Raw genomic sequence first — 6,125 nt, forward strand, 5'->3', positions numbered from 1 at the left:
AGTTAGCTTTAAATATATAAATTTGCTGAAAAACACATAGAGAATACTCTAAAAATAAAAAAATCAATACTTGTCTCTATTTCTAAATAATTTGTAAAAATTTATTCATTAGAAGAGACTAAATGAGTGACTCAGTATTATTTATTAAATTTTTCTAAATGGTAATTAAGTAGAGTCACAATAAGTAATTTTGAGAAAAAATGATAATTGTTAAATATTTATACACCTTTGTTTACAGCTAAATGTGATATATATTTTTTATTGTACAAATTGTGAATAAATTCAAAAATTACCACTGTAGATAGTGTTAGATTGAATGACACCTGAAATTAGAGGTAATTGCATAACAATGTTTTAGAAACGGTTAATATGAAGTTCATCTCAGGCATTTTCCCCAAAATATTTTTTTCGGATTTAAACAGTAGATTGGATTATTTACTTTTCTTTGGTTTGGTTTAAACGGTTTTAAATATACAAGTATCTGATAAATTATTTGTTATTAAATAATGTAAAAAATAAATGTATACAACACGTAACTACATACAATTGGGTACCGCTCCTTAAAAGTCGAGATAGAATTTATTGATGATTTTAAATTGAGCAGCTTGAACAAACAGTTTGGGTAATTAAACTGAAAATGATACCATTTTTATAGTGTCAGAATAATAATTTTCCTAGTTCATTTCCAGTTTCACAATATTATTTATTCTTTTCTACTCGAGTCATAGTTGGAAGAATATTTTGTGAGACTCCAGAGCGAAAATTAAAATTATTATTTATTTAAAAGTGCTTTAAATGAATTCAAAATTAGTATTCAAATGTTCCATTATTCTTTTCACACTAATTTATCAATAGATAATCAATAAAAAGTGTCCAAAATGAAATTTTGTTCGTCCACTTTTTTCTTTGTGACCAACTTATTGGTATCGTTTATTGTATTGAGAATAAGAAATACTGCATCTTACGTCAATAAATTGATGAAAGTATGGGTCAACATTTCTTTGTAAAAGACAAAATAGCCAAACAAATGGTTATCATGTCTTTTGAATCAAGAGTACTACACAAACAGTGATTGTTGGAAATAGTTGTTCCTCACCATAGCGATTGAACATAGAACATGTTTTGCTATTGTTTGTTGGTCTGGTCATCGCTTCGTTGTAAAATACTCCTGAAAAAATTTAGTCTGCAACTTGACACTGGAAAACATCAGTGGATCAGTGTTTCTAGTAGCTGTTATCAATTCAGTGAAGTCAGAGATGAAAATTCCATGGTAAGAATATTTTCAATTCTAGTATTAATACCACAAAAAATTTTAAAAACAATTCAATTATATTTATTCATTTTAAACATTTTATATATGAATGAACGTTCATTCCAGCTGCAAGATTCATCAATAATATTTTTTTCTACCAGAAAAACTACCAGTTCTTTTGGACAGCCCAACTTTATGTAAGTAATTGATTAAAAAAATATATTTTAATTTAATACCAAATAATTTACTTCAGTATCTTTAATACCATCTCAATAAAACCACTAAATGCAACGTGCAGCCACAGCCTGAAATCCTAGAAAACATTCTATCAATTTCCAAAAGAAAACTATTCTGTCTGTAGTTATTAGAGTAGTAGTAGTAGTAGTAGTAGAAAATATGCCTCAAATCCTTGAGACGAACTTCCAGCTAAAATTCATCTCCTCTTTAAAACATTGCCTTCAGTTACTTGAACCAGTTAAACGACACTGTTTGCTTAATTTCATTGTAAAGACCAGCACCTAAAAAATCTAATCTGTGACTTTACGTTTGGAAACAAGACAATAATATTTTAATATTAATTAATATTTTGAGTTTGTTTTATTACGATATGTTTGCTAACATTTAGTTGTATCAAAAAACGATTTAATTATATTTTATATTTCAGTGACAAGTGTTTATTTATTTCACCTGTGTACTTCAACATAAATATTATGTTTTCTACAAGCAAAAAATAAAAAATAATTAATTTCAGGAAAGGAGCAAGAAATTCCATAATACCTTCTTCAAGTCATCTTCAAGAAGTTATTTCAAGATGCAAATGGTGCATTCGAATAGTTTAAAAATGTAAAAGTTTAAATTGAATTACGACAGATAAATAAAATAATGGTCGTGATGATGATTTTACTAGAATAATAATTTTAATCCAGTGTCATGATTGAATAGTTCTGGGTATGTTTTATGTTGATGGCATGCAATTACCATTTAAATGAAGTCACCATCATGTCAATCTCCTCCATTTTTTGGTTTTATTCGTTTTAAACATCTACATCTAAGATTATTCATACCAAATGTATATTTGTTAATTTATTTAATATTTTTATACAGGCCACACATGTAATTTGCATCATATTAGCGTAATTTCTAAGGTAAATTGTGTTTTTTAGCGGTGTAAAAGTTGAAAGTTAACACACAAAAATAAAGATCACGTCATGATGATGACTGACTGGAACGATAATTTTATCTATTACAATTTAGGACATGTGTGGGCCACTACTGGCCTAAATGAAGTGTTTCTGTTTTCTTGTCGAAATTAACAGCCAGTAAATAAATGTGATTGTAAAATGTGTATTTTGTTGTGTTTCATTCAAATGAATAAATTTATGAGAATAAAGAGTGTATAAATGTAAAATGAAGTCACAAAATATATTCTGAAATAAAATGGGACTTTCATCCTCCTGTGTAGCTCAAAACTGTATCTGGACAAGGAATAAAATCACAAATTATCGTTTAATATCCTTTTTATTTAACTTACGACATTTTCAAAAGATTGTAGAAACATATTTATAATCAAGTATACTTTAATTTTCACTCTTTCTTAATTTGTTTGTATTGTTATTGACATCCAAATGTTTAACAAAAAGCAATGATAAAATATCTTCTCAATTCTTCTATAGGAACAGAAGTTAACTAATTATGTTGTTCGAAATTCATTTTGATTTGAGTTTTGAGAATAAAACATCCTATCGATATAAAGTTGTTTAGAGAAGGGTCCATGTTCACGTAACACAGTGGATCGAATGAAAGCAATTTGCGATTTCTATACTCCTTTTCCGAGATTTTGAGAAGCAAACAGCAGCTTAGGAATTTAGCGTCTTCCAAAAAACAAAGGAATGTATCCTTTGCAGAAAAATTAGAATTTATCAGAGTAATAATGTATTCCAATATTAGAAACAAATAAAAAATGCAACATTATATTAACATATATAGTGGTGAAAAAAAATATGAAGTATCTTTAAAAATTGGATTTTCACTTGGAAAAAGTATGGAATATTTTGTAGTCACTTTTAATTAAGTTCTAAACATTTTCGGTTGGTTTCAACGTAGTAATGCCTAAACATGTTTACTTTTCACTTCAATTTATGAAACGCAATGTGATATGGCAAAAACATTAAACATACTCAGAGTGTAATTTCGAAGATTTTGTGTAAATGTCGCACTCAAAGTGATGTTGAAAATCGGCGCAAACTAGAACGTCCACAAGAAACGAGTCCCAAGATAGACAAAATTATAAAAGAGTTCACACATCACAGAGGAAATGTCGACACAATAATCTAGAAAAACAAATCACCTTGCAGATAAAAAACCACTGCTATCAAAGAAAAACAGAGGGTTCAGTCCAGCATTTGCATAATCCCACTTGTCATGGACCAGAAAAATTGAAACACTATTCTTTGGAGTGACGAAAGTTAAATTAATTTGTTTGGGTCGGATGGTACAACATTTTTGGGACGGTCAGTGGGGTAACAATGCAAATTACCGAATACCAAATTCCTACACTTAAACATGGTGACGGAAGCTCGATCTAAAGTTGGACTCTTGATTTAAGTGGAGGGTAAAATGGATCGTTTTCAATACAGAGACATACTGAAAAACACCATGTTTCTATTTGCCGAGGAAGACAGGTCACTTCATTGTATATTTTAATAAGACAACGATCCCAAACACTCGTATAATATTATTAAAGAGTGATTTATAATGAAAAACTTAATCGTGCTTGAATGGCAGTCTCAGCCCCCAATCTAAATTATATTGAATACGTCGTTGTGTTGATACAAATCAAAAAACTAAATATTCCGTTGACAATTACTAAATGTCACCAATCTCTACAAAATCCACAATTTTTAGTTTTACAGTATACACCAAAGTAAACTAGCTGAGTTAACTCTTCCGAATTAAAATCACGGAATGTATCATTATTTTAATCCGATGAGAGAAAAATCAATATTGCTAGATTATAACACGTGTTTTACAACAATTTTCAAGATTTGGTAATGTGAAAGTAAAAAATAAAACTGGAAGACTAAGAAAAACCAATAGGTGTCGAGATAAACAAATAAGATGCTTTTCTCAGTTCAAGCAAAATAAAAGATCTACTTGGGACACCACTTAGAATTAATGTTTCTTCAAGTGCCGTAAGAGACAGATTACTACAAGGAGGTCTTCATACGAGAAGGCCATCCAAAAAAACAGGTCTCTTTTACACTTGACATTAAATGATTGGAAACGAGCGATATGGAGTGATGAGGTCAAATTTAATCTGGTTAATCTGGATGGGATTTTATACGTAAGACGACCTATTCATGAAAGGTTTAACCCAAAGTTTACCATATTCACTGGATAACGGGTCGGTAAAGGTATGGGACTGATTTAGAGATTTGGAATGAGTCCTCACCTTTTAATAGAGGGTCTCATGGATAATTTTATATAAAAAGAAATATTGAGAAACAACATGGTACCGTATTCAGAACATACTATATCACTAAAACATTATTTTCAACAATATAATGGCAAAATATGGATTCAAATATTATTGACCATCTATTGCTTTCTATGAGAAAAAGGTATTTGGAAGTTATTAATAAATAATAGGAATTTTACGATATATTATACGAATTACAAATTATTTGTAGTAAAAAAACAGTAGCATTAGTTGCTCTTATATTTTTTGAACATATTAACCAGGACACAAATTATTTAAATTTTAAAAAAGTATTTAATCTTAGATACAATGAATTCAAATTATTTATAAACTGAACATATTTGTTGTAAAAAATACTTAAATGCGGATGGTTGAAAATTGTCAAAATTATATATAATTTGATTGAAAGAATTTGATTTCGTTGGATATATAATTTACTCACCTTTTTACCAAAATATTATCTCAATTGGACATACCGTTTATTCTGAACAAAGCATTAAATAAAATGACAAAAGAGAAACACAAATTTGCGATTATCAAGATTAATGATCCTCATGAAAAATAAATGAATAGGATGTTCATGTTTACCATATACCGTTACTCTAAATATATGTAAAAGAAAGACTCTATATTTTAACTAGTATAATAAAATAACGAAAATTTAATTATAAAAACACTATAATTTTATTAAATCAAATTGTATTGAAGATATTAAGACATACATTTATAAAAGAATCGTCCTTCCTTGGGATCAAATCTTACCGAGGACATTTGACGTCTAGAATTCCATACGACGGGATAGGATCTCGCATCACATCAACGTCGGCTTTAATATCGTTAAGTTCCCGTTGATGCGGCATGTTCGGGCCGCGTATTGTCATTCCGAAGGAGTAGAATTGGAGTGGCATTTTCCGCGCCACCAGTCCGCCGCTCGTTGATTGGGCGTCGCGAGAGCCCCGCTGGGGAACCAATTACCAATCAACCGCCACCACGGGCACTTCCGCACTCGGCGGAGCCAGGGTAAAACGACGGGATCGAGCGGCGGCATCTTCGCCGAGAAATATCGGTCCAGATCGGCCGCAATTTGTATCATCGGATTAGGGAAATGCGTTCGTTCAACGATCCCTACTTACGATCCGATGATGCCATTAATGTTAGACGATATAGGAATTATAATTCCGATGCGTATCGGGGATGGAACCGGGGAATTAATTTCATTACGTCAAAAGCGAGTTTTATGTTAATTTGAGTGTGTTGCAGCTCCAAAGGAACGGTCATTTGCGGATACGAACGCAAACATCGATGCCGTTTCCATTTTATTATTTACATAAATTAATACTAATTTCATTTTCTTCAAGTCTTATGGAAATTTTAATATTTCTCCTCTTATCATTC

The sequence above is a fragment of the Aethina tumida genome, chromosome 1 (assembly GCF_024364675.1).
Source record: "Aethina tumida isolate Nest 87 chromosome 1, icAetTumi1.1, whole genome shotgun sequence".
Lineage (NCBI taxonomy): Eukaryota > Metazoa > Arthropoda > Insecta > Coleoptera > Nitidulidae > Aethina > Aethina tumida.